The sequence below is a fragment of the Crinia signifera genome, chromosome 8 (genome assembly GCF_055691185.1).
Source record: "Crinia signifera chromosome 8, ASM5569118v1, whole genome shotgun sequence".
Lineage (NCBI taxonomy): Eukaryota > Metazoa > Chordata > Amphibia > Anura > Myobatrachidae > Crinia > Crinia signifera.
This window is the reverse complement of record NC_139224.1, coordinates 68568713-68588460: the sequence shown is the minus strand read 5'-3', so window position 1 is coordinate 68588460 and position 19748 is coordinate 68568713. Positions and strand designations below refer to the sequence as shown.

At 39.0% G+C, this 19748-nt stretch overlaps 39 non-coding genes and 3 pseudogenes across 39 annotated transcripts; all 42 read right to left on the bottom strand.

Annotated features, from left to right (window-relative positions):
• Nucleotides 1–315: 315 nt before the first annotated feature.
• Nucleotides 316–434, bottom strand: LOC146027358 (5S ribosomal RNA). The gene has a single exon (XR_014454762.1). It is a non-coding gene; the product is annotated as a 5S ribosomal RNA (ribosomal RNA).
• A 344-nt stretch (nt 435–778) lies between these two features.
• On the bottom strand, nt 779–897 carry LOC146034584 (5S ribosomal RNA). The gene has a single exon (XR_014459989.1). It is a non-coding gene; the product is annotated as a 5S ribosomal RNA (ribosomal RNA).
• Nucleotides 898–1242: 345 nt separating this feature from the next.
• Nucleotides 1243–1361, bottom strand: LOC146027346 (5S ribosomal RNA). Its single transcript, XR_014454750.1, has one exon. It is a non-coding gene; the product is annotated as a 5S ribosomal RNA (ribosomal RNA).
• A 345-nt stretch (nt 1362–1706) lies between these two features.
• LOC146032677 (5S ribosomal RNA) lies at nt 1707–1825 on the bottom strand. The gene has a single exon (XR_014458101.1). It is a non-coding gene; the product is annotated as a 5S ribosomal RNA (ribosomal RNA).
• Nucleotides 1826–2171: 346 nt separating this feature from the next.
• On the bottom strand, nt 2172–2290 carry LOC146027335 (5S ribosomal RNA). The gene has a single exon (XR_014454739.1). It is a non-coding gene; the product is annotated as a 5S ribosomal RNA (ribosomal RNA).
• A 345-nt stretch (nt 2291–2635) lies between these two features.
• Nucleotides 2636–2754, bottom strand: LOC146032675 (5S ribosomal RNA). The gene has a single exon (XR_014458099.1). It is a non-coding gene; the product is annotated as a 5S ribosomal RNA (ribosomal RNA).
• A 346-nt stretch (nt 2755–3100) lies between these two features.
• Nucleotides 3101–3219, bottom strand: LOC146035178 (5S ribosomal RNA). Its single transcript, XR_014460582.1, has one exon. It is a non-coding gene; the product is annotated as a 5S ribosomal RNA (ribosomal RNA).
• A 344-nt stretch (nt 3220–3563) lies between these two features.
• On the bottom strand, nt 3564–3682 carry LOC146028586 (5S ribosomal RNA; annotated as a pseudogene).
• A 346-nt stretch (nt 3683–4028) lies between these two features.
• On the bottom strand, nt 4029–4147 carry LOC146031912 (5S ribosomal RNA). Its single transcript, XR_014457363.1, has one exon. It is a non-coding gene; the product is annotated as a 5S ribosomal RNA (ribosomal RNA).
• A 345-nt stretch (nt 4148–4492) lies between these two features.
• Nucleotides 4493–4611, bottom strand: LOC146033459 (5S ribosomal RNA). The gene has a single exon (XR_014458868.1). It is a non-coding gene; the product is annotated as a 5S ribosomal RNA (ribosomal RNA).
• A 345-nt stretch (nt 4612–4956) lies between these two features.
• LOC146031971 (5S ribosomal RNA) lies at nt 4957–5075 on the bottom strand. Its single transcript, XR_014457421.1, has one exon. It is a non-coding gene; the product is annotated as a 5S ribosomal RNA (ribosomal RNA).
• A 343-nt stretch (nt 5076–5418) lies between these two features.
• Nucleotides 5419–5537, bottom strand: LOC146033741 (5S ribosomal RNA). Its single transcript, XR_014459149.1, has one exon. It is a non-coding gene; the product is annotated as a 5S ribosomal RNA (ribosomal RNA).
• Nucleotides 5538–5882: 345 nt separating this feature from the next.
• On the bottom strand, nt 5883–6001 carry LOC146035166 (5S ribosomal RNA). Its single transcript, XR_014460570.1, has one exon. It is a non-coding gene; the product is annotated as a 5S ribosomal RNA (ribosomal RNA).
• Nucleotides 6002–6345: 344 nt separating this feature from the next.
• LOC146035154 (5S ribosomal RNA) lies at nt 6346–6464 on the bottom strand. Its single transcript, XR_014460557.1, has one exon. It is a non-coding gene; the product is annotated as a 5S ribosomal RNA (ribosomal RNA).
• A 345-nt stretch (nt 6465–6809) lies between these two features.
• LOC146031870 (5S ribosomal RNA) lies at nt 6810–6928 on the bottom strand. Its single transcript, XR_014457323.1, has one exon. It is a non-coding gene; the product is annotated as a 5S ribosomal RNA (ribosomal RNA).
• Nucleotides 6929–7273: 345 nt separating this feature from the next.
• Nucleotides 7274–7392, bottom strand: LOC146028277 (5S ribosomal RNA; annotated as a pseudogene).
• Nucleotides 7393–7736: 344 nt separating this feature from the next.
• LOC146031869 (5S ribosomal RNA) lies at nt 7737–7855 on the bottom strand. The gene has a single exon (XR_014457322.1). It is a non-coding gene; the product is annotated as a 5S ribosomal RNA (ribosomal RNA).
• Nucleotides 7856–8200: 345 nt separating this feature from the next.
• On the bottom strand, nt 8201–8319 carry LOC146028275 (5S ribosomal RNA; annotated as a pseudogene).
• Nucleotides 8320–8662: 343 nt separating this feature from the next.
• LOC146035142 (5S ribosomal RNA) lies at nt 8663–8781 on the bottom strand. The gene has a single exon (XR_014460545.1). It is a non-coding gene; the product is annotated as a 5S ribosomal RNA (ribosomal RNA).
• Nucleotides 8782–9126: 345 nt separating this feature from the next.
• Nucleotides 9127–9245, bottom strand: LOC146031970 (5S ribosomal RNA). The gene has a single exon (XR_014457420.1). It is a non-coding gene; the product is annotated as a 5S ribosomal RNA (ribosomal RNA).
• Nucleotides 9246–9588: 343 nt separating this feature from the next.
• Nucleotides 9589–9707, bottom strand: LOC146033740 (5S ribosomal RNA). The gene has a single exon (XR_014459148.1). It is a non-coding gene; the product is annotated as a 5S ribosomal RNA (ribosomal RNA).
• Nucleotides 9708–10052: 345 nt separating this feature from the next.
• LOC146035130 (5S ribosomal RNA) lies at nt 10053–10171 on the bottom strand. The gene has a single exon (XR_014460533.1). It is a non-coding gene; the product is annotated as a 5S ribosomal RNA (ribosomal RNA).
• Nucleotides 10172–10515: 344 nt separating this feature from the next.
• LOC146035117 (5S ribosomal RNA) lies at nt 10516–10634 on the bottom strand. The gene has a single exon (XR_014460520.1). It is a non-coding gene; the product is annotated as a 5S ribosomal RNA (ribosomal RNA).
• Nucleotides 10635–10979: 345 nt separating this feature from the next.
• LOC146031868 (5S ribosomal RNA) lies at nt 10980–11098 on the bottom strand. Its single transcript, XR_014457321.1, has one exon. It is a non-coding gene; the product is annotated as a 5S ribosomal RNA (ribosomal RNA).
• Nucleotides 11099–11443: 345 nt separating this feature from the next.
• Nucleotides 11444–11562, bottom strand: LOC146035098 (5S ribosomal RNA). The gene has a single exon (XR_014460501.1). It is a non-coding gene; the product is annotated as a 5S ribosomal RNA (ribosomal RNA).
• A 343-nt stretch (nt 11563–11905) lies between these two features.
• Nucleotides 11906–12024, bottom strand: LOC146035104 (5S ribosomal RNA). The gene has a single exon (XR_014460508.1). It is a non-coding gene; the product is annotated as a 5S ribosomal RNA (ribosomal RNA).
• Nucleotides 12025–12369: 345 nt separating this feature from the next.
• LOC146033739 (5S ribosomal RNA) lies at nt 12370–12488 on the bottom strand. The gene has a single exon (XR_014459147.1). It is a non-coding gene; the product is annotated as a 5S ribosomal RNA (ribosomal RNA).
• Nucleotides 12489–12833: 345 nt separating this feature from the next.
• LOC146035092 (5S ribosomal RNA) lies at nt 12834–12952 on the bottom strand. Its single transcript, XR_014460496.1, has one exon. It is a non-coding gene; the product is annotated as a 5S ribosomal RNA (ribosomal RNA).
• Nucleotides 12953–13296: 344 nt separating this feature from the next.
• LOC146033691 (5S ribosomal RNA) lies at nt 13297–13415 on the bottom strand. The gene has a single exon (XR_014459100.1). It is a non-coding gene; the product is annotated as a 5S ribosomal RNA (ribosomal RNA).
• Nucleotides 13416–13760: 345 nt separating this feature from the next.
• LOC146035080 (5S ribosomal RNA) lies at nt 13761–13879 on the bottom strand. Its single transcript, XR_014460484.1, has one exon. It is a non-coding gene; the product is annotated as a 5S ribosomal RNA (ribosomal RNA).
• A 345-nt stretch (nt 13880–14224) lies between these two features.
• On the bottom strand, nt 14225–14343 carry LOC146031867 (5S ribosomal RNA). Its single transcript, XR_014457320.1, has one exon. It is a non-coding gene; the product is annotated as a 5S ribosomal RNA (ribosomal RNA).
• A 345-nt stretch (nt 14344–14688) lies between these two features.
• On the bottom strand, nt 14689–14807 carry LOC146035068 (5S ribosomal RNA). Its single transcript, XR_014460472.1, has one exon. It is a non-coding gene; the product is annotated as a 5S ribosomal RNA (ribosomal RNA).
• A 345-nt stretch (nt 14808–15152) lies between these two features.
• On the bottom strand, nt 15153–15271 carry LOC146034926 (5S ribosomal RNA). The gene has a single exon (XR_014460330.1). It is a non-coding gene; the product is annotated as a 5S ribosomal RNA (ribosomal RNA).
• Nucleotides 15272–15615: 344 nt separating this feature from the next.
• Nucleotides 15616–15734, bottom strand: LOC146032761 (5S ribosomal RNA). The gene has a single exon (XR_014458180.1). It is a non-coding gene; the product is annotated as a 5S ribosomal RNA (ribosomal RNA).
• A 345-nt stretch (nt 15735–16079) lies between these two features.
• On the bottom strand, nt 16080–16198 carry LOC146034925 (5S ribosomal RNA). The gene has a single exon (XR_014460329.1). It is a non-coding gene; the product is annotated as a 5S ribosomal RNA (ribosomal RNA).
• Nucleotides 16199–16542: 344 nt separating this feature from the next.
• Nucleotides 16543–16661, bottom strand: LOC146030891 (5S ribosomal RNA). The gene has a single exon (XR_014456373.1). It is a non-coding gene; the product is annotated as a 5S ribosomal RNA (ribosomal RNA).
• Nucleotides 16662–17006: 345 nt separating this feature from the next.
• LOC146031225 (5S ribosomal RNA) lies at nt 17007–17125 on the bottom strand. The gene has a single exon (XR_014456696.1). It is a non-coding gene; the product is annotated as a 5S ribosomal RNA (ribosomal RNA).
• A 345-nt stretch (nt 17126–17470) lies between these two features.
• LOC146035056 (5S ribosomal RNA) lies at nt 17471–17589 on the bottom strand. Its single transcript, XR_014460460.1, has one exon. It is a non-coding gene; the product is annotated as a 5S ribosomal RNA (ribosomal RNA).
• Nucleotides 17590–17934: 345 nt separating this feature from the next.
• Nucleotides 17935–18053, bottom strand: LOC146032087 (5S ribosomal RNA). The gene has a single exon (XR_014457533.1). It is a non-coding gene; the product is annotated as a 5S ribosomal RNA (ribosomal RNA).
• Nucleotides 18054–18398: 345 nt separating this feature from the next.
• On the bottom strand, nt 18399–18517 carry LOC146030714 (5S ribosomal RNA). Its single transcript, XR_014456204.1, has one exon. It is a non-coding gene; the product is annotated as a 5S ribosomal RNA (ribosomal RNA).
• Nucleotides 18518–18861: 344 nt separating this feature from the next.
• On the bottom strand, nt 18862–18980 carry LOC146034165 (5S ribosomal RNA). Its single transcript, XR_014459572.1, has one exon. It is a non-coding gene; the product is annotated as a 5S ribosomal RNA (ribosomal RNA).
• A 345-nt stretch (nt 18981–19325) lies between these two features.
• LOC146032674 (5S ribosomal RNA) lies at nt 19326–19444 on the bottom strand. The gene has a single exon (XR_014458098.1). It is a non-coding gene; the product is annotated as a 5S ribosomal RNA (ribosomal RNA).
• Nucleotides 19445–19748: the final 304 nt, after the last annotated feature.

Below are 19748 nucleotides of genomic sequence, written 5' to 3'. Positions count from 1 at the left end.
CTTCTATAACCAGGTAAGCTAATAAAAAAGTTTCCTAACATTATTGGCTTACTGAAAAAAATCATGTGTTGGTAATGTAAAAAGACCTACAGGACATAATATTAGCAGGTGGTCTCAAATTAAACTACTAATGAGGCTCAACACTGTTTAGCTGCCAAAAGCAGTTGGAATTGGGCCGAAACAGTGTGGTAAGTCTTTAGGTGATGGCTATTGTGTCTGTTTCACCTCTCTCAAATGTCTGTGTTGGCAATAAAAAGAAAAAGTTTCCAATTTAAATAGCTAGAGAATAAAAACAATTTGCCAGTAATGGGAAAAAACCTACAGCACCTGGTGTTCCCATGTGGTCTCCCACCCAAGTACTAACCAGGCCCAACACTGCTTAGCTTCCAAGATCAGACGAGATTGGGCGTATCCAATGTGGTATGGCTGTAGGTGAGATACAGGCACTTTTTTGCCCTCTTCTACTTCTATCTAAAGGTAAGCTAATAAAAAACTTTCCTAACTATATTGGCTTACTGAAAAAAATCATGTGTTGGTAATGTAAAAAGACCAACAGGACATAATATTAGCAGGTGGTCTCAAATTAAACTACTAAAGAGGCTCAACACTATTTAGCTGCCAAAAGCAGTTGGAATTGGGCCGAAACAGTGTGGTAAGTCTTTAGGTGATGGCTATTGTGTCTGTTTGACCTCTCCCAAATGTCTGTATTGGCAATAAAAAGAAAAAGTTTCCAATTTAAATAGCTAGAGAATAAAAGCAATTTGCCAGTAATGGGAAAAACCTACAGCACCTGGTGTTCCCATGTGGTCTCCCACCTAAGTACTAAAGAGGCCCAACACTGCTTAGCTTCCAAGATCAGACGAGATTGGGCGTATCCAATGTGGTATGGCTGTAGGTGAGATACAGTCACTTTTTTGCCCTCTTCTACTTCTATAACCAGGTAAGCTAATAAAAAAGTTTCCTAACATTATTGGCTTACTGAAAAAAATCATGTGTTGGTAATGTAAAAATACCTACAGGACATAATATTAGCAGGTGGTCTCAAATTAAACTACTAAAGAGGCTCAACACTATTTAGCTGCCAAAAGCAGTTGGAATTGGGCCGAAACAGTGTGGTAAGTCTTTAGGTGATGGCTATTGTGTCTGTTTGACCTCTCCCAAATGTCTGTATTGGCAATAAAAAGAAAAAGTTTCCAATTTAAATAGCTAGAGAATAAAAACAATTTGCCAGTAATGGGAAAAAACCTACAGCACCTGGTGTTCCCATGTGGTCTCCCACCCAAGTACTAACCAGGCCCAACACTGCTTAGCTTCCAAGATCAGACGAGATTGGGCGTATCCAATGTGGTATGGCTGTAGGTGAGATACAGTCACTTTTTTGCCCTCTTCTACTTCTATAACCAGGTAAGCTAATAAAAAAGTTTCCTAACATTATTGGCTTACTGAAAAAAATCATGTGTTGGTAATGTAAAAATACCTACAGGACATAATATTAGCAGGTGGTCTCAAATTAAACTACTAAAGAGGCTCAACACTATTTAGCTGCCAAAAGCAGTTGGAATTGGGCCGAAACAGTGTGGTAAGTCTTTAGGTGATGGCTATTGTGTCTGTTTGACCTCTCCCAAATGTCTGTATTGGCAATAAAAAGAAAAAGTTTCCAATTTAAATAGCTAGAGAATAAAAACAATTTGCCAGTAATGGGAAAAAACCTACAGCACCTGGTGTTCCCATGTGGTCTCCCACCCAAGTACTAACCAGGCCCAACACTGCTTAGCTTCCAAGATCAGACAAGATTGGGCGTATGCAATGTGGTATGGCTGTAGGTGAAATAGAGTCACTTTTTTGCCCTCTTCTACTTCTATAACCAGGTAAGCTAATAAAAAAGTTTCCTAACATTATTGGCTTACTGAAAAAAATCATGTGTTGGTAATGTAAAAAGACCTACAGGACAATAATATTAGCAGGTGGTCTCAAATTAAACTACTAATGAGGCTCAACACTGTTTAGCTGCCAAAAGCAGTTGGAATTGGGCCGAAACAGTGTGGTAAGTCTTTAGGTGATGGCTATTGTGTCTGTTTCACCTCTCTCAAATGTCTGTGTTGGCAATAAAAAGAAAAAGTTTCCAATTTAAATAGCTAGAGAATAAAAACAATTTGCCAGTAATGGGAAAAAACCTACAGCACCTGGTGTTCCCATGTGGTCTCCCACCCAAGTACTAACCAGGCCCAACACTGCTTAGCTTCCAAGATCAGACGAGATTGGGCGTATCCAATGTGGTATGGCTGTAGGTGAGATACTTGCACTTTTTTGCCCTCTTCTACTTCTATCTAAAGGTAAGCTAATAAAAAAGTTTCCTAACATTATTGGCTTACTGAAAAAAATCATGTGTTGGTAATGTAAAAATACCTACAGGACATAATATTAGCAGGTGGTCTCAAATTAAACTACTAAAGAGGCTCAACACTATTTAGCTGCCAAAAGCAGTTGGAATTGGGCCGAAACAGTGTGGTAAGTCTTTAGGTGATGGCTATTGTGTCTGTTTGACCTCTCCCAAATGTCTGTATTGGCAATAAAAAGAAAAAGTTTCCAATTTAAATAGCTAGAGAATAAAAACAATTTGCCAGTAATGGGAAAAAACCTACAGCACCTGGTGTTCCCATGTGGTCTCCCACCCAAGTACTAACCAGGCCCAACACTGCTTAGCTTCCAAGATCAGACAAGATTGGGCGTATGCAATGTGGTATGGCTGTAGGTGAAATAGAGTCACTTTTTTGCCCTCTTCTACTTCTATAACCAGGTAAGCTAATAAAAAAGTTTCCTAACATTATTGGCTTACTGAAAAAAATCATGTGTTGGTAATGTAAAAAGACCTACAGGACAATAATATTAGCAGGTGGTCTCAAATTAAACTACTAATGAGGCTCAACACTGTTTAGCTGCCAAAAGCAGTTGGAATTGGGCTGAAACAGTGTGGTAAGTCTTTAGGTGATGGCTATTGTGTCTGTTTCACCTCTCTCAAATGTCTGTGTTGGCAATAAAAAGAAAAAGTTTCCAATTTAAATAGCTAGAGAATAAAAACAATTTGCCAGTAATGGGAAAAAACCTACAGCACCTGGTGTTCCCATGTGGTCTCCCACCCAAGTACTAACCAGGCCCAACACTGCTTAGCTTCCAAGATCAGACGAGATTGGGCGTATCCAATGTGGTATGGCTGTAGGTGAGATACTGGCACTTTTTTGCCCTCTTCTACTTCTATCTAAAGGTAAGCTAATAAAAAACTTTCCTAACTATATTGGCTTACTGAAAAAAATCATGTGTTGGTAATGTAAAAAGACCAACAGGACATAATATTAGCAGGTGGTCTCAAATTAAACTACTAAAGAGGCTCAACACTATTTAGCTGCCAAAAGCAGTTGGAATTGGGCCGAAACAGTGTGGTAAGTCTTTAGGTGATGGCTATTGTGTCTGTTTGACCTCTCCCAAATGTCTGTATTGGCAATAAAAAGAAAAAGTTTCCAATTTAAATAGCTAGAGAATAAAAACAATTTGCCAGTAATGGGAAAAACCTACAGCACCTGGTGTTCCCATGTGGTCTCCCGCCCAAGTACAAAAGAGGCCCAACACTGCTTAGCTTCCAAGATCAGACGAGATTGGGCGTATCCAATGTGGTATGGCTGTAAGAGAGATACCGTCACTTTTTTGCCCTCTTCTACTTCTATAACCAGGTAAGCTAATAAAAAAGTTTCCTAACATTATTGGCTTACTGAAAAAAATCATGTGTTGGTAATGTAAAAATACCTACAGGACATAATATTAGCAGGTGGTCGAAAATTAAACTACTAAAGAGGCTCAACACTATTTAGCTGCCAAAAGCAGTTGGAATTGGGCCGAAACAGTGTGGTAAGTCTTTAGGTGATGGCTATTGTGTCTGTTTGACCTCTCCCAAATGTCTGTATTGGCAATAAAAAGAAAAAGTTTCCAATTTAAATAACTAGAGAATAAAAACAATTTGCCAGTAATGGGAAAAAAACCTACAGCACCTGGTGTTCCCATGTGGTCTCCCACCCAAGTACTAACCAGGCCCAACACTGCTTAGCTTCCAAGATCAGACAAGATTGGGCGTATCCAATGTGGTATGGCTGTAGGTGAAATAGAGTCACTTTTTTGCCCTCTTCTACTTCTATAACCAGGTAAGCTAATAAAAAAGTTTCCTAACATTATTGGCTCACTGAAAAAAATCATGTGTTGGTAATGTAAAAAGACCTACAGGACATAATATTAGCAGGTGGTCTCAAATTAAACTACTAATGAGGCTCAACACTGTTTAGCTGCCAAAAGCAGTTGGAATTGGGCCGAAACAGTGTGGTAAGTCTTTAGGTGATGGCTATTGTGTCTGTTTCACCTCTCTCAAATGTCTCTGTTGGCAATAAAAAGAAAAAGTTTCCAATTTAAATAGCTAGAGAATAAAAACAATTGGCCAGTAATGGGAAAAAACCTACAGCACCTGGTGTTCCCATGTGGTCTCCCACCCAAGTACTAACCAGGCCCAACACTGCTTAGCTTCCAAGATCAGACGAGATTGGGCATATCCAATGTGATATCGCTGTAGGTGAGATGCAGGCACTTTTTTGCCCTCTTCTACTTCTATCTAAAGGTAAGCTAATAAAAAAGTTTAATAACTATATTGGCTTACTGAAAAAAATCATGTGTTGGTAATGTAAAAAGACCTACAGGACATAATATTAGCAGGTGGTCTCAAATTAAACTGCTAAAGAGGCTCAATACTATTTAGCTGCCAAAAGCAGTTGGAATTGGGCCGAAACAGTGTGGTAAGTCTTTAGGTGATGGCTATTGTGTCTGTTTGACCTCTCCCAAATGTCTGTATTGGCAATAAAAAGAAAAAGTTTCCAATTTAAATAGCTAGAGAATAAAAACAATTTGCCAGTAATGGGAAAAAACCTACAGCACCTGGTGTTCCCACGTGGTCTCCCACCCAAGTACTAACCAGGCCCAACACTGCTTAGCTTCCAAGATCAGACAAGATTGGGCGTATCCAATGTGGTATGGCTGTAGGTGAAATAGAGTCACTTTTTTGCCCTCTTCTACTTCTATAACCAGGTAAGCTAATAAAAAAGTTTCCTAACATTATTGGCTTACTGAAAAAAATCATGTGTTGGTAATGTAAAAAGACACAGGACATAATATTAGCAGGTGGTCTCAAATTAAACTACTAATGAGGCTCAACACTGTTTAGCTGCCAAAAGCAGTTAGATTTGGGCCAAAACAGTGTGGTAAGTCTTTAGGTGATGGCTATTGTGTCTTTTTCACCTCTCTCAAATGTCTGTATTGGCAATAAAAAGAAAAAGTTTCCAATTTAAATAGCTAGAGAATAAAAACAATTTGCCAGTAATGGGAAAAAACCTACAGCACCTGGTGTTTCCATGTGGTCTCCCACCCAAGTACTAACCAGGCCCAACACTGCTTAGCTTCCAAGATCAGACAAGATTGGGCGTATCCAATGTGGTATGGCTGTAGGTGAAATAGAGTCACTTTTTTGCCCTCTTCTACTTCTATAACCAGGTAAGCTAATAAAAAAGTTTCCTAACATTATTGGCTTACTGAAAAAAATCATGTGTTGGTAATGTAAAAAGACCTACAGGACATAATATTAGCAGGTGGTCTCAAATTAAACTACTAATGAGGCTCAACACTGTTTAGCTGCCAAAAGCAGTTGGAATTGAGCCGAAACAGTGTGGTAAGTCTTTAGGTGATGGCTATTGTGTCTGTTTCACCTCTCTCAAATGTCTGTGTTGGCAATAAAAAGAAAAAGTTTCCAATTTAAATAGCTAGAGAATAAAAACAATTTGCCAGTAATGGGAAAAAACCTACAGCACCTGGTGTTCCCATGTGGTCTCCCACCCAAGTACTAACCAGGCCCAACACTGCTTAGCTTCCAAGATCAGACGAGATTGGGCGTATCCAATGTGGTATGGCTGTAGGTGAGATACAGGCACTTTTTTGCCCTCTTCTACTTCTATCTAAAGGTAAGCTAATAAAAAACTTTCCTAACTATATTGGCTTACTGAAAAAAATCATGTGTTGGTAATGTAAAAAGACCAACAGGACATAATATTAGCAGGTGGTCTCAAATTAAACTACTAAAGAGGCTCAACACTATTTAGCTGCCAAAAGCAGTTGGAATTGGGCCGAAACAGTGTGGTAAGTCTTTAGGTGATGGCTATTGTGTCTGTTTGACCTCTCCCAAATGTCTGTATTGGCAATAAAAAGAAAAAGTTTCCAATTTAAATAGCTAGAGAATAAAAGCAATTTGCCAGTAATGGGAAAAACCTACAGCACCTGGTGTTCCCATGTGGTCTCCCACCCAAGTACTAACCAGGCCCAACACTGCTTAGCTTCCAAGATCAGACGAGATTGGGCGTATCCAATGTGGTATGGCTGTAGGTGAGATAGAGTCACTTTTTTGCCCTCTTCTACTTCTATAACCAGGTAAGCTAATAAAAAAGTTTCCTAACATTATTGGCTTACTGAAAAAAATCATGTGTTGGTAATGTAAAAAGACCTACAGGACATAATATTAGCAGGTGGTCTCAAATTAAACTACTAATGAGGCTCAACACTGTTTAGTTGCCAAAAGCAGTTGGAATTGGGCCGAAACAGTGTGGAAAGTCTTTAGGTGATGGCTATTGTGTCTGTTTCACCTCTCTCAAATGTCTGTATTGGCAATAAAAAGAAAAAGTTTCCAATTTAAATAGCTAGAGAATAAAAACAATTTGCCAGTAATGGGAAAAAACCTACAGCACCTGGTGTTCCCATGTGGTCTCCCACCCAAGTATTAACCAGGCCCAACACTGCTTAGCTTCCAAGATCAGACGAGATTGGGCGTATCCAATGTGGTATGGCTGTAGGTGAGATAGAGTCACTTTTTTGCCCTCTTCTACTTCTATAACCAGGTAAGCTAATAAAAAAGTTTCCTAACATTATTGGCTTACTGAAAAAAATCATGTGTTGGTAATGTAAAAAGACCTACAGGACATAATATTAGCAGGTGGTCTCAAATTAAACTACTAATGAGGCTCAACACTGTTTAGTTGCCAAAAGCAGTTGGAATTGGGCTGAAACAGTGTGGAAAGACTTTAGGTGATGGCTATTGTGTCTGTTTCACCTCTCTCAAATGTCTGTATTGGCAATAAAAAGAAAAAGTTTCCAATTTAAATAGCTAGAGAATAAAAACAATTTGCCAGTAATGGGAAAAAACCTACAGCACCTGGTGTTCCCATATGGTCTCCCAACCAAATACTAACCAGGCCCAAAACTGCTTAGCTTCCAAGATCAGACGAGATTGGGCGTATCCAATGTGGTATGTCTGTAAGTGAGATGCAAGCACTTTTTTGCCCTCTTCTACTTCTATCTAAAGGTAAGCTAATAAAAAACTTTCCTAACTATATTGGCTTACTGAAAAAATCATGTGTTAGTAATGTAAAAAGACCAACAGGACATAATATTAGCAGGTGGTCTCAAATTAAACTACTAAAGAGGCTCAACACTATTTAGCTGCCAAAAGCAGTTGGAATTAGGCCGAAACAGTGTGGAAAGTCTTTAGGTGATGGCTATTGTGTCTGTTTCACCTCTCTCAAATGTCTGTATTGGCAATAAAAAGAAAAAGTTTCCAATTTAAATAGCTAGAGAATAAAAACAATTTGCCAGTAATGGGAAAAAACCTACAGCACCTGGTGTTCCCATGTGGTCTCCCACCCAAGTATTAACCAGGCCCAACACTGCTTAGCTTCCAAGATCAGACGAGATTGGGCGTATCCAATGTGGTATGGCTGTAGGTGAGATAGAGTCACTTTTTTGCCCTCTTCTACTTCTATAACCAGGTAAGCTAATAAAAAAGTTTCCTAACATTATTGGCTTACTGAAAAAAATCATGTGTTGGTAATGTAAAAAGACCTACAGGACATAATATTAGCAGGTGGTCTCAAATTAAACTACTAATGAGGCTCAACACTGTTTAGTTGCCAAAAGCAGTTGGAATTGGGCCGAAACAGTGTGGAAAGACTTTAGGTGATGGCTATTGTGTCTGTTTCACCTCTCTCAAATGTCTGTATTGGCAATAAAAAGAAAAAGTTTCCAATTTAAATAGCTAGAGAATAAAAACAATTTGCCAGTAATGGGAAAAAACCTACAGCACCTGGTGTTCCCATATGGTCTCCCAACCAAATACTAACCAGGCCCAAAACTGCTTAGCTTCCAAGATCAGACGAGATTGGGCGTATCCAATGTGGTATGTCTGTAAGTGAGATGCAAGCACTTTTTTGCCCTCTTCTACTTCTATCTAAAGGTAAGCTAATAAAAAACTTTCCTAACTATATTGGCTTACTGAAAAAATCATGTGTTAGTAATGTAAAAAGACCAACAGGACATAATATTAGCAGGTGGTCTCAAATTAAACTACTAAAGAGGCTCAACACTATTTAGCTGCCAAAAGCAGTTGGAATTAGGCCGAAACAGTGTGGTAAGTCTTTAGGTTATGGCTATTGTGTCTGTTTGACCTCTCCCAAATGTCTGTATTGGCAATAAAAAGAAAAAGTTTCCAATTTAAATAGCTAGAGAATAAAAACAATTTGCCAGTAATGGGAAAAACCTACAGCACCTGGTGTTCCCATGTGGTCTCCCACCCAAGTACTAACCAGGCCCAACACTGCTTAGCTTCCAAGATCAGACGAGATTGGGCGTATCCAATGTGGTATGGCTGTAGGTAAGATACAGTCACTTTTTTGCCCTCTTCTACTTCTATAACCAGGTAAGCTAATAAAAAAGTTTCCTAACATTATTGGCTTACTGAAAAAAATCATGTGTTGGTAATGTAAAAATACCTACAGGACATAATATTAGCAGGTGGTCTCAAATTAAACTACTAATGAGGCTCAACACTGTTTAGCTGCCAAAAGCAGTTGGAATTGGGCCGAAACAGTGTGGTAAGTCTTTAGGTGATGGCTATTGTGTCTGTTTGACCTCTCCCAAATGTCTGTATTGGCAATAAAAAGAAAAAGTTTCCAATTTAAATAGCTAGAGAATAAAAACAATTTGCCAGTAATGGGAAAAAACCTACAGCACCTGGTGTTCCCACGTGGTCTCCCACCCAAGTACTAACCAGGCCCAACACTGCTTAGCTTCCAAGATCAGACAAGATTGGGCGTATCCAATGTGGTATGGCTGTAGGTGAAATAGAGTCACTTTTTTGCCCTCTTCTACTTCTATAACCAGGTAAGCTAATAAAAAAGTTTCCTAACATTATTGGCTTACTGAAAAAAATCATGTGTTGGTAATGTAAAAAGACACAGGACATAATATTAGCAGGTGGTCTCAAATTAAACTACTAATGAGGCTCAACACTGTTTAGCTGCCAAAAGCAGTTAGATTTGGGCCAAAACAGTGTGGTAAGTCTTTAGGTGATGGCTATTGTGTCTTTTTCACCTCTCTCAAATGTCTGTATTGGCAATAAAAAGAAAAAGTTTCCAATTTAAATAGCTAGAGAATAAAAACAATTTGCCAGTAATGGGAAAAAACCTACAGCACCTGGTGTTTCCATGTGGTCTCCCACCCAAGTACTAACCAGGCCCAACACTGCTTAGCTTCCAAGATCAGACAAGATTGGGCGTATCCAATGTGGTATGGCTGTAGGTGAAATAGAGTCACTTTTTTGCCCTCTTCTACTTCTATAACCAGGTAAGCTAATAAAAAAGTTTCCTAACATTATTGGCTTACTGAAAAAAATCATGTGTTGGTAATGTAAAAAGACCTACAGGACATAATATTAGCAGGTGGTCTCAAATTAAACTACTAATGAGGCTCAACACTGTTTAGCTGCCAAAAGCAGTTGGAATTGGGCCGAAACAGTGTGGTAAGTCTTTAGGTGATGGCTATTGTGTCTGTTTCACCTCTCTCAAATGTCTGTGTTGGCAATAAAAAGAAAAAGTTTCCAATTTAAATAGCTAGAGAATAAAAACAATTTGCCAGTAATGGGAAAAAACCTACAGCACCTGGTGTTCCCATGTGGTCTCCCACCCAAGTACTAACCAGGCCCAACACTGCTTAGCTTCCAAGATCAGACGAGATTGGGCGTATCCAATGTGGTATGGCTGTAGGTGAGATACAGGCACTTTTTTGCCCTCTTCTACTTCTATCTAAAGGTAAGCTAATAAAAAACTTTCCTAACTATATTGGCTTACTGAAAAAAATCATGTGTTGGTAATGTAAAAAGACCAACAGGACATAATATTAGCAGGTGGTCTCAAATTAAACTACTAAAGAGGCTCAACACTATTTAGCTGCCAAAAGCAGTTGGAATTGGGCCGAAACAGTGTGGTAAGTCTTTAGGTGATGGCTATTGTGTCTGTTTGACCTCTCCCAAATGTCTGTATTGGCAATAAAAAGAAAAAGTTTCCAATTTAAATAGCTAGAGAATAAAAGCAATTTGCCAGTAATGGGAAAAACCTACAGCACCTGGTGTTCCCATGTGGTCTCCCACCCAAGTACTAACCAGGCCCAACACTGCTTAGCTTCCAAGATCAGACGAGATTGGGCGTATCCAATGTGGTATGGCTGTAGGTGAGATAGAGTCACTTTTTTGCCCTCTTCTACTTCTATAACCAGGTAAGCTAATAAAAAAGTTTCCTAACATTATTGGCTTACTGAAAAAAATCATGTGTTGGTAATGTAAAAAGACCTACAGGACATAATATTAGCAGGTGGTCTCAAATTAAACTACTAATGAGGCTCAACACTGTTTAGTTGCCAAAAGCAGTTGGAATTGGGCCGAAACAGTGTGGAAAGTCTTTAGGTGATGGCTATTGTGTCTGTTTCACCTCTCTCAAATGTCTGTATTGGCAATAAAAAGAAAAAGTTTCCAATTTAAATAGCTAGAGAATAAAAACAATTTGCCAGTAATGGGAAAAAACCTACAGCACCTGGTGTTCCCATGTGGTCTCCCACCCAAGTATTAACCAGGCCCAACACTGCTTAGCTTCCAAGATCAGACGAGATTGGGCGTATCCAATGTGGTATGGCTGTAGGTGAGATAGAGTCACTTTTTTGCCCTCTTCTACTTCTATAACCAGGTAAGCTAATAAAAAAGTTTCCTAACATTATTGGCTTACTGAAAAAAATCATGTGTTGGTAATGTAAAAAGACCTACAGGACATAATATTAGCAGGTGGTCTCAAATTAAACTACTAATGAGGCTCAACACTGTTTAGTTGCCAAAAGCAGTTGGAATTGGGCCGAAACAGTGTGGAAAGACTTTAGGTGATGGCTATTGTGTCTGTTTCACCTCTCTCAAATGTCTGTATTGGCAATAAAAAGAAAAAGTTTCCAATTTAAATAGCTAGAGAATAAAAACAATTTGCCAGTAATGGGAAAAAACCTACAGCACCTGGTGTTCCCATATGGTCTCCCAACCAAATACTAACCAGGCCCAAAACTGCTTAGCTTCCAAGATCAGACGAGATTGGGCGTATCCAATGTGGTATGGCTGTAAGTGAGATACAAGCACTTTTTTGCCCTCTTCTACTTCTATCTAAAGGTAAGCTAATAAAAAACTTTCCTAACTATATTGGCTTACTGAAAAAATCATGTGTTAGTAATGTAAAAAGATCAACAGGACATAATATTAGCAGGTGGTCTCAAATTAAACTACTAAAGAGGCTCAACACTATTTAGCTGCCAAAAGCAGTTGGAATTGGGCCGAAACAGTGTGGTAAGTCTTTAGGTTATGGCTATTGTGTCTGTTTGACCTCTCCCAAATGTCTGTATTGGCAATAAAAAGAAAAAGTTTCCAATTTAAATAGCTAGAGAATAAAAACAATTTGCCAGTAATGGGAAAAACCTACAGCACCTGGTGTTCCCATGTGGTCTCCCACCCAAGTACTAACCAGGCCCAACACTGCTTAGCTTCCAAGATCAGACGAGATTGGGCGTATCCAATGTGGTATGGCTGTAGGTGAGATACAGTCACTTTTTTGCCCTCTTCTACTTCTATAACCAGGTAAGCTAATAAAAAAGTTTCCTAACATTATTGGCTTACTGAAAAAAATCATGTGTTGGTAATGTAAAAATACCTACAGGACATAATATTAGCAGGTGGTCTCAAATTAAACTACTAAAGAGGCTCAACACTATTTAGCTGCCAAAAGCAGTTGGAATTGGGCCGAAACAGTGTGGTAAGTCTTTAGGTGATGGCTATTGTGTCTGTTTGACCTCTCCCAAATGTCTGTATTGGCAATAAAAAGAAAAAGTTTCCAATTTAAATAGCTAGAGAATAAAAACAATTTGCCAGTAATGGGAAAAAACCTACAGCACCTGGTGTTTCCATGTGGTCTCCCACCCAAGTACTAACCAGGCCCAACACTGCTTAGCTTCCAAGATCAGACAAGATTGGGCGTATCCAATGTGGTATGGCTGTAGGTGAAATAGAGTCACTTTTTTGCCCTCTTCTACTTCTATAACCAGGTAAGCTAATAAAAAAGTTTCCTAACATTATTGGCTTACTGAAAAAAATCATGTGTTGGTAATGTAAAAAGACCTACAGGACATAATATTAGCAGGTGGTCTCAAATTAAACTACTAATGAGGCTCAACACTGTTTAGCTGCCAAAAGCAGTTGGAATTGGGCCGAAACAGTGTGGTAAGTCTTTAGGTGATGGCTATTGTGTCTGTTTCACCTCTCTCAAATGTCTGTGTTGGCAATAAAAAGAAAAAGTTTCCAATTTAAAAAGCTAGAGAATAAAAACAAATTGCCAGTAATGGGAAAAAACCTACAGCACCTGGTGTTCCCATGTGGTCTCCCACCCAAGTACTAACCAGGCCCAACACTGCTTAGCTTCCAAGATCAGACGAGATTGGGCGTATCCAATGTGGTATGGCTGTAGGTGAGATGCAGGCACTTTTTTGCCCTCTTCTACTTCTATCTAAAGGTAAGCTAATAAAAAACTTTCCTAACTATATTGGCTTACTGAAAAAAATCATGTGTTGGTAATGTAAAAAGACCAACAGGACATAATATTAGCAGGTGGTCTCAAATTAAACTACTAAAGAGGCTCAACACTATTTAGCTGCCAAAAGCAGTTGGAATTGGGCCGAAACAGTGTGGTAAGTCTTTAGGTGATGGCTATTGTGTCTGTTTGACCTCTCCCAAATGTCTGTATTGGCAATAAAAAGAAAAAGTTTCCAATTTAAATAGCTAGAGAATAAAAGCAATTTGCCAGTAATGGGAAAAACCTACAGCACCTGGTGTTCCCATGTGGTCTCCCACCCAAGTACTAAAGAGGCCCAACACTGCTTAGCTTCCAAGATCAGATGAGATTGGGCGTATCCAATGTGGTATGGCTGTAGGTGAGATACAGTCACTTTTTTGCCCTCTTCTACTTCTATAACCAGGTAAGCTAATAAAAAAGTTTCCTAACATTATTGGCTTACTGAAAAAAATCATGTGTTGGTAATGTAAAAATACCTACAGGACATAATATTAGCAGGTGGTCTCAAATTAAACTACTAAAGAGGCTCAACACTATTTAGCTGCCAAAAGCAGTTGGAATTGGGCCGAAACAGTGTGGTAAGTCTTTAGGTGATGGCTATTGTGTCTGTTTGACCTCTCCCAAATGTCTGTATTGGCAATAAAAAGAAAAAGTTTCCAATTTAAATAGCTAGAGAATAAAAACAATTTGCCAGTAATGGGAAAAAACCTACAGCACCTGGTGTTCCCATGTGGTCTCCCACCCAAGTACTAACCAGGCCCAACACTGCTTAGCTTCCAAGATCAGACGAGATTGGGCGTATCCAATGTGGTATGGCTGTAGGTGAGATAGAGTCACTTTTTTGCCCTCTTCTACTTCTATAACCAGGTAAGCTAATAAAAAAGTTTCCTAACATTATTGGCTTACTGAAAAAAATCATGTGTTGGTAATGTAAAAAGACCTACAGGACATAATATTAGCAGGTGGTCTCAAATTAAACTACTAATGAGGCTCAACACTGTTTAGTTGCCAAAAGCAGTTGGAATTGGGCCGAAACAGTGTGGAAAGTCTTTAGGTGATGGCTATTGTGTCTGTTTCACCTCTCTCAAATGTCTGTATTGGCAATAAAAAGAAAAAGTTTCCAATTTAAATAGCTAGAGAATAAAAACAATTTGCCAGTAATGGGAAAAAACCTACAGCACCTGGTGTTCCCATGTGGTCTCCCACCCAAGTATTAACCAGGCCCAACACTGCTTAGCTTCCAAGATCAGACGAGATTGGGCGTATCCAATGTGGTATGGCTGTAGGTGAGATAGAGTAACTTTTTTGCCCTCTTCTACTTCTATAACCAGGTAAGCTAATAAAAAAGTTTCCTAACATTATTGGCTTACTGAAAAAAATCATGTGTTGGTAATGTAAAAAGACCTACAGGACATAATATTAGCAGGTGGTCTCAAATTAAACTACTAATGAGGCTCAACACTGTTTAGCTGCCAAAAGCAGTTGGAATTGGGCCAAAACAGTGTGGTAAGTCTTTAGGTGATGGCTATTGTGTCTGTTTCACCTCTCTCAAATGTCTGTATTGGCAATAAAAAGAAAAAGTTTCCAATTTAAATAGCTAGAGAATAAAAACAATTTGCCAGTAATGGGAAAAAACCTACAGCACCTGGTGTTCCCATGTGGTCTCCCACCCAAGTACTAACCAGGCCCAACACTGCTTAGCTTCCAAGATCAGACGAGATTGGGCGTATCCAATGTGGTATGGCTGTAGGTGAGATACAGTCACTTTTTTGCCCTCTTCTACTTCTATAACCAGGTAAGCTAATAAAAAAGTTTCCTAACATTATTGGCTTACTGAAAAAAATCATGTGTTGGTAATGTAAAAAGACCTACAGGACATAATATTAGCAGGTGGTCTCAAATTAAACTACTAATGAGGCTCAACACTGTTTAGTTGCCAAAAGCAGTTGGAATTGGGCCGAAACAGTGTGGAAAGACTTTAGGTGATGGCTATTGTGTCTGTTTCACCTCTCTCAAATGTCTGTATTGGCAATAAAAAGAAAAAGTTTCCAATTTAAATAGCTAGAGAATAAAAACAATTTGCCAGTAATGGGAAAAAACCTACAGCACCTGGTGTTCCCATATGGTCTCCCAACCAAATACTAACCTGGCCCAAAACTGCTTAGCTTCCAAGATCAGACGAGATTGGGCGTATCCAATGTGGTATGGCTGTAAGTGAGATGCAAGCACTTTTTTGCCCTCTTCTACTTCTATCTAAAGGTAAGCTAATAAAAAACTTTCCTAACTATATTGGCTTACTGAAAAAAATCATGTGTTAGTAATGTAAAAAGACCAACAGGACATAATATTAGCAGGTGGTCTCAAATTAAACTACTAAAGAGGCTCAACACTATTTAGCTGCCAAAAGCAGTTGGAATTGGGCCGAAACAGTGTGGTAAGTCTTTAGGTGATGGCTATTGTGTCTGTTTGACCTCTCCCAAATGTCTGTATTGGCAATAAAAAGAAAAAGTTTCCAATTTAAATAGCTAGAGAATAAAAACAATTTGCCAGTAATGGGAAAAACCTACAGCACCTGGTGTTCCCATGTGGTCTCCCACCCAAGTACTAAGCAGGCCCAACACTGCTTAGCTTCCAAGATCAGACGAGATTGGGCGTATCCAATGTGGTATAGCTGTAGGTGATATAGAGTCACTTTTTTGCCCTCTTCTACTTCTATAACCAGGTAAGCTAATAAAAAAGTTTCCTAACATTATTGGCTTACTGAAAAAAATCATGTGTTGGTAATGTAAAAAGACCTACAGGACATAATATTAGCAGGTGGTCTCAAATTAAACTACTAATGAGGCTCAACACTGTTTAGTTGCCAAAAGCAGTTGGAATTGGGCCGAAACAGTGTGGAAAGACTTTAGGTGATGGCTATTGTGTCTGTTTCACCTCTCTCAAATGTCTGTATTGGCAATAAAAAGAAAAAGTTTCCAATTTAAATAGCTAGAGAATAAAAACAATTTGCCAGTAATGGGAAAAAACCTACAGCACCTGGTGTTCCCATATGGTCTCCCAACCAAATACTAACCTGGCCCAAAACTGCTTAGCTTCCAAGATCAGACGAGATTGGGCGTATCCAATGTGGTATGGCTGTAAGTGAGATGCAAGCACTTTTTTGCCCTCTTCTACTTCTATCTAAAGGTAAGCTAATAAAAAACTTTCCTAACTATATTGGCTTACTGAAAAAAATCATGTGTTAGTAATGTAAAAAGACCAACAGGACATAATATTAGCAGGTGGTCTCAAATTAAACTACTAAAGAGGCTCAACACTATTTAGCTGCCAAAAGCAGTTGGAATTGGGCCGAAACAGTGTGGTAAGTCTTTAGGTGATGGCTATTGTGTCTGTTTGACCTCTCCCAAATGTCTGTATTGGCAATAAAAAGAAAAAGTTTCCAATTTAAATAGCTAGAGAATAAAAACAATTTGCCAGTAATGGGAAAAACCTACAGCACCTGGTGTTCCCATGTGGTCTCCCACCCAAGTACTAACCAGGCCCAACACTGCTTAGCTTCCAAGATCAGACGAGATTGGGCGTATCCAATGTGGTATAGCTGTAGGTGATATAGAGTCACTTTTTTGCCCTCTTCTACTTCTATAACCAGGTAAGCTAATAAAAAAGTTTCCTAACATTATTGGCTTACTGAAAAAAATCATGTGTTGGTAATGTAAAAAGACCTACAGGACATAATATTAGCAGGTGGTCTCAAATTAAACTACTAAAGAGGCTCAACACTGTTTAGCTGCCAAAAGCAGTTGGAATTGGGCCGAAACAGTGTGGTAAGTCTTTAGGTGATGGCTATTGTGTCTGTTTCACCTCTCTCAAATGTCTGTATTGGCAATAAAAAGAAAAAGTTTCCAATTTAAATAGCTAGAGAATAAAAACAATTTGCCAGTAATGGGAAAAAACCTACAGCACCTGGTGTTCCCGTGTGGTCTCCCACCCAAGTACTAACCAGGCCCAACACTGCTTTGCTTCCAAGATCAGATGAGATTGGGCGTATCCAATGTGGTATGGCTGTAGGTGAGATGCAGGCACTTTTTTGCCCTCTTCTACTTCTATCTAAAGGTAAGCTAATAAAAAAGTTTCCTAACTATATTGGCTTACTGAAAAAAATCATGTGTTGGTAATGTAAAAAGACCTACAGGACATAATATTAGCAGGTGGTCTCAAATTAAACTGCTAAAGAGGCTCAATACTATTTAGCTGCCAAAAGCAGTTGGAATTGGGCCGAAACAGTGTGGTAAGTCTTTAGGTGATGGCTATTGTGTCTGTTTGACCTCTCCCAAATGTCTGTATTGGCAATAAAAAGAAAAAGTTTCCAATTTAAATAGCTAGAGAATAAAAACAATTTGCCTGTAATGGGAAAAAACCTACAGCACCTGGTGTTCCCATGTGGTCTCCCACCCAAGTACTAACCAGGCCCAACACTGCTTAGCTTCCAAGATCAGACGAGATTGGGCGTATCCAATGTGGTATGGCTGTAGGTGAGATGCATGCACTTGTTTGCCCTCTTCTACTTCTATCTAAAGGTAAGCTAGTAAAAAAGTTTCCTAACTATATTGGCTTACTGAAAAAAATCATGTGTTGGTAATGTAAAAAGACCTACAGGACATAATATTAGCAGGTGGTTTCAAATTAAACTAATAAAGAGGCTCAACACTATTTCGCTGCCAAAAGCAGTTGGAATTGGGCCGAAACAGTGTGGTAAGTCTTTAGGTGATGGCTATTGTGTCTGTTTGACCTCTCCCAAATGTCTGTATTGGCAATAAAAAGAAAACGTTTCCAATTTAAATAGCTAGAGAATAAAAACAATTTGCCAGTAATGGCAAAAAACCTACAGCACCTGGTGTTCCCATGTGGTCTCCCACCCAAGAACTAACCAGGCCCAACACTGCTTAGCTTCCAAGATCAGACGAGATTGGGCGTATCCAATGTGGTATGGCTGTAGGTGAGATACAGTCACTTTTTTGCCCTCTTCTACTTCTATAACAAGGTAAGCTAATAAAAAAGTTTCCTAACATTATTGGCTTACTGAAAAAAATCATGTGTTGGTAATGTAAAAAGACCTACAGGACATAATATTAGCAGGTGGTCTCAAATTAAACTACTAATGAGGCTCAACACTGTTTAGTTGCCAAAAGCAGTTGGAATTGGGCCGAAACAGTGTGAAAAGTCTTTAGGTGATGGCTATTGTGTCTGTTTCACCTCTCTCAAATGTCTGTATTGGCAATAAAAAGAAAAAGTTTCCAATTTAAATAGCTAGAGAATAAAAACAATTTGCCAGTAATGGGAAAAAACCTACAGCACCTGGTGTTCCCATATGGTCTCCCACCCAAGTACTAACCAGGCCCAACACTGCTTAGCTTCCAAGATCAGACGAGATTGGGCGTATCCAATGTGGTATGGCTGTAGGTGAGATACAGGCACTTTTTTGCCCTCTTCTACTTCTATCTAAAGGTAAGCTAATAAAAAACTTTCCTAACTATATTGGCTTACTGAAAAAAATCATGTGTTGGTAATGTAAAAAGACCAACAGGACATAATATTAGCAGGTGGTCTCAAATTAAACTACTAAAGAGGCTCAACACTGTTTAGCTGCCAAAAGCAGTTGGAATTGGGCCGAAACAGTGTGGTAAGTCTTTAGGTGATGGCTATTGTGTCTGTTTGACCTCTCCCAAATGTCTGTATTGGCAATAAAAATAAAAAGTTTCCAATTTAAATAGCTAGAGAATAAAAACAATTTGCCAGTAATGGGAAAAACCTACAGCACCTGGTGTTCCCATGTGGTCTCCCACCCAAGTACTAAAGAGGCCCAACACTGCTTAGCTTCCAAGATCAGACGAGATTGGGCGTATCCAATGTGGTATGGCTGTAGGTGAGATACAGTCACTTTTTTGCCCTCTTCTACTTCTATAACCAGGTAAGCTAATAAAAAAGTTTCCTAACATTATTGGCTTACTGAAAAAAATCATGTGTTGGTAATGTAAAAATACCTACAGGACATAATATTAGCAGGTGGTCTCAAATTAAACTACTAAAGAGGCTCAACACTATTTAGCTGCCAAAAGCAGTTGGAATTGGGCCGAAACAGTGTGGTAAGTCTTTAGGTGATGGCTATTGTGTCTGTTTGACCTCTCCCAAATGTCTGTATTGGCAATAAAAAGAAAAAGTTTCCAATTTAAATAGCTAGAGAATAAAAACAATTTGCCAGTAATGGGAAAAAACCTACAGCACCTGGTGTTCCCATGTGGTCTCCCACCCAAGTACTAACCAGGCCCAACACTGCTTAGCTTCCAAGATCAGACAAGATTGGGCGTATGCAATGTGGTATGGCTGTAGGTGAAATAGAGTCACTTTTTTGCCCTCTTCTACTTCTATAACCAGGTAAGCTAATAAAAAAGTTTCCTAACATTATTGGCTTACTGAAAAAAATCATGTGTTGGTAATGTAAAAAGACCTACAGGACAATAATATTAGCAGGTGGTCTCAAATTAAACTACTAATGAGGCTCAACACTGTTTAGCTGCCAAAAGCAGTTGGAATTGGGCCGAAACAGTGTGGTAAGTCTTTAGGTGATGGCTATTGTGTCTGTTTCACCTCTCTCAAATGTCTGTGTTGGCAATAAAAAGAAAAAGTTTCCAATTT